This window comes from Xenopus laevis, chromosome 1L (assembly GCF_017654675.1).
Source record: "Xenopus laevis strain J_2021 chromosome 1L, Xenopus_laevis_v10.1, whole genome shotgun sequence".
NCBI lineage: Eukaryota > Metazoa > Chordata > Amphibia > Anura > Pipidae > Xenopus > Xenopus laevis.
The window spans coordinates 133,855,437-133,870,665 of NC_054371.1; positions in this window are offsets into that span (position 1 = coordinate 133,855,437).

Sequence of the window (15,229 nt, forward strand, 5' to 3'; positions counted from 1 at the left end):
TATTTTGTCAGCCAAGATATTTACATTTAATTGCAATATCTCTACTGACCAAGATGTGCATACTGGATTGTAATTTCATGTGTAAGCATGTCCCCTGTGACTGGTGAACTCCACTCACTATAAATATGTTTTAGGCCTTAAAGGGGTTGTTAAACTTTAAATTAACTTTCAGTATGATGTAGACTTACAGAGTAATATTTTGAGACAATTTGCAATTGGTTTTCATTTTTTATTATTTGTTTTTTTTTAGTTATTTAGCTTTTTATTCAGCAGCTCTCCAGTTTGCAATTTCAGTAATCTGGTTGCTAGTGTGGCCGAATACTCTCGCAACCATGCACTGATTTGAATAAGAGACTGGAATCTTAATTGCAGAGGGTCTGAATTGAAAGTGGAGTAATAAAAAGTTGCAGAGCATTTTTTAGATGGGGTCAGTGACTCCTATCTATTAGATGGATTAAGTCAGAAGAAGAAAGCAAATAATTCAAAAAAGAAAAAATAAAGGCCAAGGGCAAAGTTTTGGGTCCATGGTACAAGACTGCCCTGCCAAAAGCTGGACTATTGGGAGGTCATATATTTCCCATATAGGTTTCCCATATAGGGGAACATCCATTCTTAAATGGGTGGTTCATCTTTAAGTTAACATTTAGTATGTTATAGAATGGCCAAGCAACTTCATTATTTTTCTTAACATTTTTTTAATTGTCTTTTTTTTCTTTCCAGCTTTCAAATGGGGGTCATTGAGCCCATCTAAAAAACAAATGCTCTGTAAGGCTACACATTTATTGTTATTGCTACTTTTTATTACTCGTATTTCTATTCAAGCCCTTTCCTATTCATATTCCAATCTCTTATTCAAATCAATTCATGGTTGCTAGGGCAATTAGGACCCTAGTAACAAGACTGCTGACATTGCAAACTAGAGATCTGCTGAATAAAAAGCTAAATAACTTAAAAACCACAACTACTAAAAAAAGAAAACCAATTGCAAATTGTCTCAGAATATTACTCTCTCCATCATACTTAAAGTTATCTCAAACCCTTTAAGGGTTTTTCTGGTTGTAATGCAATATATCATATGATCATCTTATGTTCTTTTTTTTTTCAAATTAATTATTTACAGTTATATCATATTAACCTAAGATGGCGGATTTCAGACTATTTGCATCTAAAAACCCTTTTATGATCCAAAATTAGCACGGTTACAGATATAGATAGAAGACAGACAGATAAAATGATAGCTTTTATCTAGATAAAACCTAGCCATATGTCACTTTGCTATAGTTTGAAGAAATTCTATCATTAATGGCTCACTCAACTTTCATGATGGGGTTTAAAAGTGTCTAGAAGACTAAATAGATATTCTCTAAAGCTTCATTCAAATAATTCCTTCTCAGCCTTCAGTTAATATGTTAGATGGTGGAGATAACCCATCAAGAGCTATATAAGGCATATATTTTATTCTAGGTTCCAAAATTGGTTCAGCCACTGGATTCACATTTAACAGTAACCTTGTATTTTCTTTACATCAATTTGATGCTCAAATTCCATGTTTCTGCCTGTGATTGTTATCCAGTATACACTATTAAGCCAAATTGTTTTAAACATGCTGCATTCATATCTCTATTTTCACTTTTTTTCGGTCACCTTAATTTTGGCATACATTTGAAAGCTGCACATTGTGGATATTGTTCTTAAAAGCAGAGATCCCAAGTTAGACACACAGTTTAACAACATTTTCAATTGCATTAACAAGTATACTTCAGCAGAGGTACATATTGTGCTTTTTTCTTGTGAACATAATTTTATTTATAAAAAAAAAAAATGAAATGCTTTCTCTTAAGTTTTTTAGAGGCAGAATTAAAATGTTCGGAACAAAATAATATGAACAGCAATAATGTTCTTCCTGTGCATTTGTACAGCTGGGTAATGATGTTTGAAAAAACATAATAATGATTCATATACAAGATCCTTTCTGTGTTTATTTTAATATACAGTACCTGTAAAATAAATATTGTAGTATTTTAAGATCAAAGTAGAAAATATATAAAACTGGATTAGGGAATCATGCATCCCCTTATGATACATAAGACCCACAAATATCCTGTAAATTGTATCCTAAGAGATAGTGTTTAAAGGGGAGCTCCACACAAACATAACTAAAGCTTTTCGAAAAGTAAACTAATTTCAAGCAACTTTGCATTATACATCAATTAAAAAATATGCAGACTTTTCACGATTTTTAAGGATTAGGAACAGTTCCCTAAGCCTAGCCCCCTGCTCTGTTACTTTGTATCAGCAGTCATGTGTCCTCAGGCTGCATCCTCCAAACCCCACAATTCCCTGCACACGTGATTTCAATAAGTAATGGAACATCACAGTGTAGTCCCTCCTTCCCTGCCAGGATTTCAAATGATGCAGAAAGAAAAGAACTGTTAAACAGCTGGATTTCAACAGATAAAATTGCATTTATTTATACTTTTTGAACAAACAGGTAACTGTGATGGGTATATTAGGGGTTTCTGTGTTATTTTGGTTTGGAAGCCTGGTTCCCCTGTAATTTATAGTGCTTTAAATTAAGTAATGTAATTTGTGTCAGAGTTCTGCCTCTTGTATAAAAGCACTTGGCCTTCAGTCTTGCACCTTTATATTTTTATGGTAACCGCCTGTGACTTTTAATATGCTTTTAATATTTTACAATAACGTTCCCTATATACACTACAGTTTCTTCCCCTGTAAACTGTAAATTGTATCCTTAGAAATGGAACATTCTGCACCACTTATGACATGTATTGGCGCACTTGCTCACGTGTCTGCCTGACTCCCACCAGCCCACAGCTGCCACTGCCTCCCCCAACACCCGCTACCCCTCTCTTTGCATTACTGCTTTTATATGAACTTTTGCCTGCCCACCTGACACCAGGCTGTAGAGGTGAAGGGATGAGAAGAAGGGAAGAAGTGGGGCTTGGAGCAGAGGGTAAGACATTTTCAAAAATGCCTGCCAAGCATACAAGTGTCCCATTCATAGAAATAAGGCCCCAATGTAATAAAAGCATCTAACTTTGCCCAGGTGCAATAACCTTTTGCAACCAATCAGCAGGTAGCATTTAATGGTGACTTGTGTAAAGCAGGGGTTATTGTACCTTGACAAACTTGGTACCATATATTTGATATGGGGGTAAGCCCTTCAGAAAGAAACATTTTATAATTGAGCAGCTCAGCATCATCAGGTAGTTCATATTTAGATTAGCTTTTAGTATGATATAGACATTGATATTCTGAGACAATTTGCATTTGGTTTTCATTTTTTATGGGTCTTCAGTTATTTAGCTTTCTGTTCAGAAGCTCTCTAGTTTAGAATTTCAACCAGATAGCTGGTCTTTAGGGTTTTGTTTACCTAAGCAACCAGGCAGTGGTTAGAATGAGAGAGTGCAATATGAACAGGGGAGTGACTGAATAGAAAGATAAGGAATGAAATATAATAATGCAATTGAAGTGAAAACTAAAAAGATGCAGAAATGAAAGGCAAATAATTAAAAAACTATAAAAAAAAACAAAATAATGAAGACCAATTTTATTACATACAGTGCACACTATCGCAAGCTATACAGTTAACAATCACTACACTACTGTTGCATGAAGGGCAAAGGGTTCGCAAAATGTTTGTTACATTAGTAGCAACTTAGCAGAAATTCCCAAAATTCTATCATAAAAAAATGTTGAATTGCATCTAATGTTGCTCCCTAAAAATGTGTCTATTCCCCTTAAAAGAAAATATGGGGGCGTGGCCTAAGCACGCAATGCAGTAGCATCAATTTCACATCAACTCCCGGGATATTCTCTCTAATATCCTATTCGGACTCGATATAACCAGTGGACAGAGTCCCACTTTACTTCCAGTGACTCCGGATTGACTTCCACTATGGGCAGAGTGAAAAAGAAGCAATCTCCACTCAAACTCACCTCTTTCTACACGAAAAAGTCGGAGCTGGATACCATCCAAGATGGCGCTGAAACGCACTCAGAGGAAAGCTCTCCAGGCGCAGAGAAGCCAATACCCTCCACGCTACACAGATCCTCTCCCGCTGAACAGCATATTAAGGATATGCTTTCTACTTTTCGGGCAGACCTGCAAATGGACTTTAAAAACATGCTCAAAGAGCTCAGGTCCGAGATCACTGCCTTAGGAAACAGAAGGGGCCACTTGGAGGACAAGATGGAGGAAATGGTGAGCGCTCACAATAATTTGGTGGATGTGACGCATAAAACTGAGGAAGCCATTACCGACATTAAGCGCAAACTAATGGATATGGAAGGCAGATCCAGGCGTAATAATGTGCGAATAAGAGGCATTCCTGAGCAGATACTGCCAACTCAGTTACAAGAATTCTTTACGGACTTCCTACAGGCTATGTTACCTGAAGTGGAAGGCAACTTTCTACTTGTCGATCGAATCCATCGCCTATATAAACCTAAGAATGCACCACAATCCGCACCCAGGGATACAGTAGCCAGACTGCATTTTTTCCACACAAAAGATCTGCTACTGAAAACGGCCAGGAATCCGGAAAGCAGGCCTGAGAGATATAAGAACATAGAGTTATTCACAGATCTGTCTCCAATGACTCTACAAGCTAGAAGGGAATTCCAAGAAACAACTTCCATACTTCGGCAGCACAATATCCCCTACAGTTGGGGTTTTCCTTTGAGGCTGGTGATTATGAAAAAAGGAGCTGCAACCACTATCCTAACCCCAGCACAAGGATGTAACTTGGGGATTAAAACCCCAAGTTACATCCCTAACAACTGCAGGGAAAGAAGGATGAAGTTCTGTCTCTGGACTTATGTTCCACTACAGCAGGTTCTGCCATTTGTCCGTCTGGGCATTTCTGTTTTTTGTCATACCTCCCGGGAGATGTGATAAGTATATTGAAATAATTTACTGTTCAATTGGTTAACCCCCTGATACAGACTTAACCTTGAGGGCCATTTGCAGGCAGTAGGCCCCACGGTACAGTGGAAGTATCCACCTTTATAATTATAATGGGTTTTTTTTCTATATATATATGCTATTGTTTCCTTTCTTCTCTCCCCCCCCCCCTGTCAGGTATGCGTTTCCTAGGAATTTGTCTATGCAATGTTTTATTATACTCAAAGGGTTCACTGGTGGCTCCGTATGTGTGACTTTATGCATCCGACATTATCTTTATGATGGCGTTTAATGTTTTAACTATTAATGCTAAGGGTCTAAACAGCCCATATAAGAGATCCTCTCTATTATATGAGGCCAAACAGCAAAGGGCTGATATAGTGTTTATTCAGGAGACACACTTTACTCCTTCTACAACATGTGTTCCAAAAAACAAACTATATACTATATTTTATTCTGCCCCAGCACAAAAGAAAAAAGCGGGAGTTGCAATAATGATAAACTCATCCTTAGCTTACACATATGTAAGTCACCATGTGGACCCTAATGGTCATTGTATTGTGTTGAATTGCTACATTAATCGAAAACCATATACTCTAGTCAATATCTATTCCCCGAATAATTCTCAATTTACATTTATTAAAATGGTATTACAGAAGATAATCTCTCTGAAACATGGGTCTTTGATATTGGGGGGAGATTTCAACCTTGTCCCTAACCCTGCATTGGATCGATCAGTAGATTCTAAGGGTCAACACAAGATGAAACTCTCCTCATTTCAAAAACTTTTACAAAAGTATGGGCTATATGATTCTTGGAGGCTTTACCATCCTGGTGAAGAGGACTTCACATTTTACTCCCATGTGCACCTATCCTATTCGAGGATTGACTTGATATTAATTCAGAAAGATATGCTAGATTATATTGCACAGTCCCATATTGGTCTAATTTCTTCGTCGGATCATGCCCCTGTAATGTTATCTGTATAATGGGATATTACAAAGCGGTAACTCTTGATCAGCTAAAGGCATGGATGACACTAGATATGGAGAAACGATGGGTCCAGATCGAACAATGCTCAGTTATTACTCCCACAAATTTTGGGCACTCCATCGCCCCTCAAATATATCAATCCGCAAAAAGTCCCTCCAACTGTAACTCACTCAATGGACATATGGCAAAACCACAAAAAGTATTTCAAAACCTCTTTGCACATTTCTCCCATTGCACCAATTGCAACAATGGAACTACTCATTCCAGATCTCAATCTAACCCACTGGGGTGATTTCTACTTGGCTCCCATGCATTATCTTACCAAAAAAGGACAACTATTGTCATTTGAGGAACTACAACGAAAACTGCTCCTCCCAAAAATGGTATTTTACCAATACCTGCAGATAAGACACTATTTGAGATCAACTGACAGCATCCCGCTTAGGAAACCAACTGCACTGGAAAGCTGGTTAACAAACCTAGCACCTATGAAAGGGGGAATAACACTTTGGTACAAAACGATATACCCTTCTGTTGAGATTAAAAAAACAAATACAGTGGGAAAAGGGATTGAACATATCTCTGTTTGAGGAAGAATGGTCGCATGTATTTTCTATTCCTACCAAAGTTTCTAAATGTATTACCCACCTGGAGACCTCAAGGAAAATATTATATGATTGGTATATGACCCCCAATAAACTCCATCGCATTTACAGGAATGTACCCAATACGTGTTGGAGGGGATACCACCAGAAAGGTGATATGCTCCATATTTGGTGGGGCTGCCCTAAACTTCAGCAATTATGGAAACAATTGGAGGTCTATTGCAATACCAAGTTGAACTTACAAATACAGTTTACCCCAGAAACTATTCTACTAGGCCTTCTTGACCCGAACATACCAAAGGAATCATGCACAATTATTCTATACCATATGATCTTTGCGACCAGGCAATTGATTGCACGGCAATGGAAGTCCATGGAGATTCCCACAGTTCAACAGATTATCAAGGAACTGGACATACATTACCAATATGAGAAACTGGCTGCATTGCCTACGTATAATGCAGATAAATTTTATAGAAACTGGGAGAAATGGTCTTCCGCCAGACACATGCTGGTTCACAATAATCCTCCGCTTAATGTATCCTAGGAACGCATACCCCCCCCAACCCCCCCTTCTATCGTTCCTCTTTCTATTCTGTGCTTTTATACTTTTATTCTTTTTTTCCCCTTTTATTACATTTGATTTCTATTGTTTTAATTCTGAAACTCAATAAAAAGACACATTTAAAAAAAATAAGAAAATATGAAAATGTCTTACACTTCACCCCTACCCCTTTTTCAATAAAAAAAAAAGTAAAAACTGCTTGATTCTATGTGCCATGTATATGATTGACTACACTATAGCTTTTCAATTTATCATAAAGAGAGTGGGAGTATGTATCAGTAGGGATTGTAGAATCATTTATCATTAGGTAATGCTGCCTCTCAAAAAACTTTGAAACACTTGAATTTAAAAAATTGCTTATATTTAGCCCAGGACAATGCCCATTAACTTCTACATGAATTTGCCAGATTTCTGAAGGTGATTTTTTATTGCACTTAATAAAGCATTTAATACATCTATAACATTTTAGTTTTAGAAATTCAATTGTGGATAAATCAGTACTTTAAATTTACTTGTAAAATATTAGATATTCTGCTACAGTCTCCAGGCTCTAGACAGGCTGATCTAAAACAAGTGCAGCTAGCCATGGCTTTGATAGCCTAGCTAGGGCAGTGAGAGATACAATACATTAAGCAACTTTTATTATTTCATCCAACCCAGGTATAAAATCATGACTACAAACTTTAGACTATTTCCAACTGCAAAAGAAATAAAGACCAATAGATTAATGTCTTTGTTAAAACTTCCTCTTTTATAATATAGTAATAGTAATAGTAACAATAGAGAAAAATCTAAACCATTCACTCATTTTTTTAAGCGTACACTCAATACCTAGTCCTCTCTCAGTGTATTTGTAACCCAAATAGATTCCATTATCTAGTATATGAAAATATTTAATTTCCATTATTTTGTGCAAATACAAAACTATTAAACTTTAACATTTTACAATTAGTCTGCCAGCATGTTAGAAGGATGCAACTAATATTACAGACAACAGTGGTGATTCTTGTTATCTGTTTCTCTTTGAGCTATCTTGAAAAACAATCAATATAAATGCTATTTCAAATCATGATAGAAAATCAATCCAGAGTTATTTTTTTACAATTTGCCTTCAAGGTCCTATTCACAATGTTAAAAGCATTTTCAAGGACTTTTATTTCTTACTCAAGGGAATAAAGAGATTCATGAAATCAAGTGTGTAAACTATTAAATTTTTTACGTTTGGAAAATATAATAATATCCACATGATGTTCTCTTGTTGCTGAAATAAACTGAAGCTAATCTAGTTTGTAAGGTCAAAAAAGAAATTGTTATCACATAAAACAATCGCATGGCGGCGATCCTTTGAGATAAAGAATCGTACAAAAAATATATTAGGCAAACAAGGCCTAGGGAATCATTTGAAAACTTTCAAAGCACCATACGCATCTTTATCACTGATGTTTTAAGAATCCTATTTGTTACATGAAAGATAAGGCCTTAGAAATGGTTTTGCAATTATCTAAAATTGCAGTTAACGAAAATATCTGGGCAGGTGGAGATGCAAAATGGATGCAAATTGGCACTTATAATATTCATAAGCTGTTAAAAAATTAATCTTCAACAATTATTTTTCGTTTCTTAAATTGCATCATCTGAAAACCTTTTTATGTTTTTTTTATTAGGGTGGTTATGATTATTTTTTTCTGTTTCAATGTAGTTGATGAATGTTCTTTAATGAAATTATGTGCCTGCACATATAGGAAAAATCCTAAAACATAAAATTATAAGGCAGCTAGTGAAAAGAGTAAATAATAGTAATGAACTATATTTGGCAAGTAATACCTTATCTACCTGAAATTCCTTTGTAGATGCCAATACAGTATATATCACTTGCATGTTGTGCACAACCACAATATGTTCAGGGGCTATGATGTGCTAATGGAAAACGCAGTAGAATATATTTAACTAGTTGTTGGCAAAACTTTATTTTACATGACAGTGAGCCATCTCAGTAAACGTAAATCTCTTGTGTTGGCTTTTCAAAATTAGAATAGCCAGGAGAAAATTTGGAAGGCTGTGTTTGATGTCTTTGATTGGCTAGTGATGAGGGGCACTGCGCAAATGATGCGAGTTGAGAAACTCGCCTCAGGTGGCAGCACCCTACTGGTTATCAGGGGAGGCAAAAATGCTAATTTCTGGTTTTAAACTAGAACTTCGTTTTTTCTAGCAAAGAGAGCGCAATTGATCTTCTCTGTGCTAGCAACCTGGACCCCCAGACCTCCCTGGACCACCTCTGACACCAAAAAGTGAGTGCAGAGGGGAGGAGGAGGCAGTAGCCACATGCTCTAACCTAGTATTTACGTGAAAGACATAAAGGATATAGTGATAGGCGAATTTATTCGCCAGACACAAATTCTAAGCGAATTTGTGTGTTTCACCACCGGCGAGTAAATTCGGGAATTTGCCACAAAAATTCACCGGCATCAAAGCTTTTTTGACCCCGGCGACAATTAAACGGACACCCATTGATTTAAATGTGCGTCAAAAATCCCTTTCCATCAACCATGGAAAAAGTTCAGGTATTCTCTAATAGAAAGATTATTGAAAGCTGCAATTAACATAATTTTCCTTGGCCTATTCATATCTAAATCATGGTAATGGTTTTCTGGAGGGCAATTTATAAATGTTATAAAAACATTTGTTTGTGAAACAAAATAAAAACTAAGCTTGAGTTTTTTCAACATCACAGTATTTTTTCTTGATCAGTAGCACATTTATGAGCAAATTTAATCGAGAAAAGTTGATCTTAATAATAGATGTAAAGAAACTCAATTGCAACAAATAACACAATGTTACATTTATTTTTTACAAATTTAAATAAATGAACTAGATGTTTAAAATACACCTCCCATGGGACGCTTTCATGTTTGAGCTGCCAGATTTTTTTAATTTGAATTTTTAAGATTTGAAATCTGAAAATATATGATTTTTTTTTTGCTGTGTGTTTTCTCTAAAATCCAGTTAAATTTTTACTTTTTTAAAATACCCAATAGTTAGGACAAAATCCTACATGAAGAAAACAAAATGATGGCAATTAATGCCAGAAAATATAGACAAGACTTCACTTGTGTTTTTTAACATTGATATGGCTGAACCCAAAGCTTGGTAATTCTTAAATCATCTCCTTTCCTGTCAGTCTTGATACTTATTTGTGTATTAACTTTTGTCATAGTCATTACACTCTATGTAAGTCAACCACATTTGTATACAGATGTCACCTTTGTTTCTGCATAATCAAGTTTTAAATATTTGTTGATCCAACTGATTTTGTATCCTTAGGTCAATCTGCAAATACTTTTTATTCTACAACAATTGTCTTTGAGGGTTTTTAACATTTTAAATTGTTTTTTATATTGCTTATTTTATTCTTTAATGTGACGTCCTGACAAATGGCAGGCTGAGCATAATGAGGTTATTTGAATACTAGCTTGGTTAAATGCATTACCAGTTCAGAGTAAATGAAAGTAAATTGTTCTGTCATTTACATTAGACTTAAAATTCATCAAGTGTTTTTGGTAGCATTGTACATTTTCTTTTAAAAATATTCCTTTTAGATTCCCTCCAGTGACAAAGTCACTTGCCTTGTCATGTAAAATGTAACATCATCAATCAATTACAAGTACAATGCAATAATGTCAAGCATTATGTTTATTATATGTGTCAGTCATGATTTACCTACCACTTCAAATAAAAGAATTGAATTAATTCAAATGTAGGTTATTCTTAGCAAAAATAAATTTAGTAGACATGCTAGCAAGATTTAAGTTAGTGTTCCTAATGTAGTATAACTTATTGCTTTTTTTGGAAGGGCATAAGCTAAATAAACATAGCAATATATACATTTACAGGCTGATTTGTAAAGTTTTTTGTAATTTTACAGGTTTTTTCAACTTCAACTAAATACACAATTAAAAGAAACACGAAAATTCATGTTTTTGAAACCGTTATTCACATTTTTTCCACTCAACCTTGACAGCTCATTTATATCCTGGACTGGACTGGAGCCCAAAATTGCACTGCATACTCCAGGTGAGGCCTTACCAGGGACCTATAAAGAGGCAAAATGATTGTTTCATTCCTTAAGTTAATGTTTTTTTTAATGCAAGACAGTACTTTATTTGCTAGAGATGTGAAATGTGTAGACCTTTATCTATAGAACTTCATCTCCTAGAATGTGGTTAGTGTTGTACTGTACTTCAAGAATATCTGGAGAGCTACACACTGAAAATTGATGAATTATATTACTTTGATCTACTGTTAATATTTATCTTGTTGAACAAGATACTGTTATGAAAAACACTAACCCTGGTGGTCTAGTGGTGTGGTGGGAACGCCCGCCATGCAGCTCCTCTTCTCCTGCGCCGGCTCCTTCTTAGTGTGCGCACGCACGTCCGGTTTTTGTAGGCGCTGGCATGATGACATCAGCGCGCAATGGCGCAAAATTTAAAAGTATAAAAGGGACATTCCTACTGTTTCTCATTGCCCGTGATAGGAGTTTGTTCCTGGTGCTTCCTGAGCTTTTGCTATTCCTGTTTTGAACCTGTTTGATTCCTGTTGTGACCCCTGCCTGGCTTTTGACTATTCTGACCTCTGGATCCTGACCCTTGCCTGAATACCGACTACCTCTTCTGCTTAACCCTCTGATTGACTTCCTGGTTTGACCCTTGCCTGCCTGACTACGTTTATTCTCTGCCTGCCTCGACCTGGCCTGATCTGACTACTCTATTGCCTAACGCCTTGTACTATGACCTTCTGCCAAAAGACTTTGCTTTACAGTCGTGCCCCTCTGCCTATCCAGAACCTATAGCCTTGCACCTCTCGTTTAAGTCCTGGTGGCATTCAAGTAGCTGAGGGCTCCACCCGAGGCCAAAAGCAGTCACACTACAGGTGAAGTACGAGCCGAGACCAGGGTGCTTGGCATTTGTTCTAGTGTTGGGTGCCGACCGTTACAGATATGTTTAGAGTATAATTGTATTTATGAAAAAGAATGAAAAAGTTAGAAACTGAGAGGAGAAGTGACAAACTAGTAGGGGGAAAGAAGGAGAAAAGAAAAGTAGGGTAGCAAAACAAAAAACTGTAAGGTTGAATTTATCAAGGAAAACATGTGCCCACAACTGTCTTCAAAATTTATCAGAAACTCATCCCATGACCTGGTTTTACAGTAGTCTTGTAAACTTTTGTCAAGAATGATGTCAATTTTGCTAAATATAGCAATAAAATAGAAGGTTAGATGATACAGAAATTTAAACTGACAGATGTGAAAGAATGGGGTAGAAAACTAGAAAGAGCAGAGGCAGAGATGAGCTGGACACAGGACAAATACTCACTACAACAATCTGTGTCATGGTGCAAAAAAACTTACTAATGACAATCCTTACATCTATCAATGAAAGGTTTCATAGGACCCCAACATAAGAGATGACAAGAACTGAACATTCTGATAGAATGTATAGCAAAGGAGTGTTTTGTATATACATTAAGTTCCAAGAAGATCAAATGAGTCCTGTAAGGTTTAAAATTATCTTTCTCTGCCCTTAGAATTTGTCAGTAGGTAGTTTTAGTACAAAAGTATGCATGGAATCTTAAGTTCTTTGATTATGAACCATCATTATTTAAGAAACCATCTTGCTTTTATGGGGAGCTGATATTTGAATTAACTACTTCTAACAAAAAAGTGACCACTTTAACTTAAATTAAAGATTGCAGCTCTATAGAATTTTTGTTCAGTGGCCAAGAATACTAAGAATACTCTTGATTTTGAATTGAATAATTATGAAACAGGTCAATATTGATGAGATAAATTTGAAAAAGAGTAACCGTGGATGAAAATAAAGTAAGTACAGGAATTCCAAGTGACTTCATTTTAAGGGTAACAAATCATCTAGTGGGGGCAATGACCTTTCCAGTGAAATGGTGCAATCATGTTAACCTTTTTTTAAGTACATCAATATAAAAAAAATAATATTTACATACTTTTTTAAAACAATGAACTCATATTGAACATTCAACTGGGATTTTTTCAGGAGATCTGGTGGTTTGCTTGAGCACATTTTCTATGACCTTATGTTCTTTTCCTTACAATATTGTGATTACTCTTTTTTAATTCAGTGCTGCTCTAATCTTTGTATTGCCTATTGGTATTATCTATGTTTCAGATTTTTGAAGCATGCCAGTTCAATGCTTTGTAATAACAAGTAATGAGTAACAACATAATGAGAAGCTTGCATTTTTATTAGGATTTGCACAGGATCCTTCAGAGACAAAGCATATTCAATAGTTATGCCAGAAGAATTTAAAATAGCATTACTATTGTCGATTTCCAAAAATAATGACCACCATCAATTAATATAATGTTAGAAAATTGGAGGACAGCTTCTGGCATTTGATACATGAAAAGGCTGAGGATTCTAGTGCTGACATATTGAGAATGTGTAATTTTGTTTGGTGTATATGAAAGACTTATTCTAGACAGACAATCCTGCCAAATGTAAAAGGGTTTGGTTATTACTTTGGACTTAACACAATTTTTGTTTGTTATGGGCGAAACTGAGCCATTTCGCTTTTCCAAATATTTGCAAAATGGCAAAAAATACACCAAATACTGTACATTAGTCAATAGGTTTTTTTCGAAGCAACAATTTTTTAAAACTGTGCAACACTTTTTAAACCACACAACTTTTTTTTAATATCCTTAAGAGTTTATGTTTTTTCCCCTCATCCCTATTTGTAAGTTTTAAATACAACCAGTTCATTACCACTAAGCTAATTCACAAAAATGTGAAGTTTAATCTCAGCAGCCGAACACTGGTGAATTTTTGCTAGCTTTACTTCAGCTGGGCGAGCATTTCCTAGTGAATTTTTGCAACCCTTCATTTCTGCTTAGTGAAAATTTGCTAGCACTCTTAAACTTAGGTTAATTTGAATAGGGCAGGTACATAAAAGTCATATGGACGTTTTTTATAGTAATGTTGGTGCAAAGCTTGAAGTGGCCACTTTTCCAAACACATGTCTAAGCATCAGAATGATTCACACTTTGAAAATATTAGCCCTGCACATGATTATTTTTATAAATCTGGATAATAGTGCACTATTTGTCCATAAGGACTTTTTAAATATGGTATAATCACAAATTGTCAATATCATACACAATCTGCGTTTGAGCTATGCCAGAACTTTGGTGGTGGAGAAAATATTCGAAATTACTGTCAATGCTATTTTCTCATACAGTCACAAACACCAATCTCATTTGCAAGCCTTTTGCAAATATTTTTGTGCAATGTGAGTTTACAATAAAACGGAATGACGGGCACAACAGGCAAATATTTCAGCGTTCAGGAAAAAACAAGGGTAAAACATCCATGTGCAAATAAATATGCGCTGCAAAAACTTTATAAAGGGCCCCCAGCATCTTTATGTGGGTCTGTGTATGGTTATCATAATTTTTTATCCATTAAACCCATAAACAATGAAAGTATTTAGCAACTCATCCTTCAATAAAAAAAGTTTATACATTATTTATGTACAGTGTATATAAATAAAACATCTACAGGCAAAGCCATTTTTTGCAACAAAGAAAAAAATCCACCTACATTAAAAATAATTCTTTAAAAAGACCACTTTTTAAAAGTGGTAACCATTAAATGAGGTTAAATGGCATAATAAATTACCAATTAAATATTATTACATCAATCTGGATTAATATTTCGAAAAATAAAAATTTGCATATCACTGATAACATACTGTACTGGCCTCACTGAATGTCCTATCCAATTATATATAATAACTCTTGTACCACAAAGTGATGCTGAAAGTGTTTACTTAGACAAATGGCATGAAACTGTAAATCATACCTCCTGAACATCCTGTTTTTCGTGGGACAGTCACAATTTTGACTGCTCAAGTCGCAGCTCTGTATTGTTACTGAAATGTCCCAGCTTTCTCATTGATCTCCTGCACTAAACAGCCAGAAAAAGTTTCTAAAACATAATTGGCTTTTGGCAGAGAGCCCAGAATATATGGCAGGTGCACCTCAATACATTTTTAACAATTGAAGGTAAGCAAAGAAACAATTGTAACAATTTAAGATAAGCAGGTCTC